Source organism: Cyprinodon variegatus, unplaced genomic scaffold (assembly GCF_000732505.1).
Source record: "Cyprinodon variegatus isolate N-32 unplaced genomic scaffold, C_variegatus-1.0 Scaffold479, whole genome shotgun sequence".
Classification (NCBI taxonomy): Eukaryota; Metazoa; Chordata; class Actinopteri; order Cyprinodontiformes; family Cyprinodontidae; genus Cyprinodon; species Cyprinodon variegatus.
The window spans coordinates 639,479-640,704 of NW_015150932.1; the positions used below are offsets into that span (position 1 = coordinate 639,479).

Below are 1,226 nucleotides of genomic sequence, written 5' to 3' on the forward strand. Positions count from 1 at the left end.
ATTTTAAGACTGGATTTATTTTTTAAATAGCAATTTTCTACATTTAGTGACATTATGGTCTGATAAAGATTACATTTATATAAATATTTAAGCCAGAATGATTTGACATTTAAATATGATTTCCCTACGACTTTAAGTATATGTTCTCCATCCATCTTCTCCCACTTATTCTGTCAGGGTGTCTATCTCCGGCAGTCTATGGGAGAACGGTGGGGTCAACCCTGGACAGGTCTCCAGTCTATCTCAGGACAACACAGAGACAAAAAGGACAAACAACCATTCACACACACCTAAGAACAATTTAGAAAAACCAAGTAACGCACCAGTCATGTTTTTGGACTGTGGGGGGAAGCCGGAGTACCCAGAGAGAACCCACGCATGCTCGGGGAGAACATGCACTCTTCATGCAGAAAGACACCGGGCCGGGAATCAAACCCAGAAACTTCTTGCTGCAAGGCAGCAGAGCAGCTCTAAATATTCTCCATTTTCAGTTGTTCAAAGGTCAGGGAGGCACTACTGCTCTGACAGTATCTCTGGGTATCAGAAAATAGTTAAAAGCTCAGAAAGTTCCTTTAACATTTAGATCAATTCAGTTTGTTTCTCTAGTCTAGGTTTACAGCATATGAAATGTAAACAGACTTTAACAGAGACAATTCGAATTCAATCATCCAGTCAGATTGATTCAAAGCTTCTATGTTGGAGAACCAGCTGGACTTTGCAGGGTTCATCCTCCTGGATAAATCCCGAATCTAAGAGTGGATATTTGCCTGCATTGTGTGGTTGACTCTACAGCAATCCCTCACACACAGCAGCAACAGCAGAGATTTATACATAAAATTTAAGTTTGACATCTTCATTAGGCATTTTCAAAGAAAATAGGGTAAAAATGAGAGTAAACATTTATTTTGTGGTTAATCTTTTACGTTGGCCGCCCATAGCGACAGAGAGAGAGAGAGCCCCCCCGCTGTGAGAGGCTGCAAACACAAATTTTATTAATCTAAACTAACCAGGATCTGTGTTGTGTTTTCACCGTGTAACCAGGCTAGATCAGTCTCACTGGAAACACAACCAGAGGGAACCGGACTGAGCTGTAACAGCCAGATAAAACCGAATTGGGCTGTAAGAGCCAGATAGAACTGAACTGAGGTGTAACAGTCAGATAGAACCGTGCTGGGCTGTAACAGATAGAACCAAACTGGGCTGTAACAGATAGAACCAAACTGGGC

The 1,226-nt window shown here is 41.6% G+C and overlaps 1 protein-coding gene across 1 annotated transcript in view; it reads right to left on the minus strand.

Moving 5' to 3' along the window:
• LOC107094339 (ubiquitin carboxyl-terminal hydrolase 2-like) overlaps window positions 1–1,226 on the minus strand; it is a 49,178-nt gene that overhangs the window by 47,093 nt on the left and 859 nt on the right. The window lies entirely within an intron of this gene.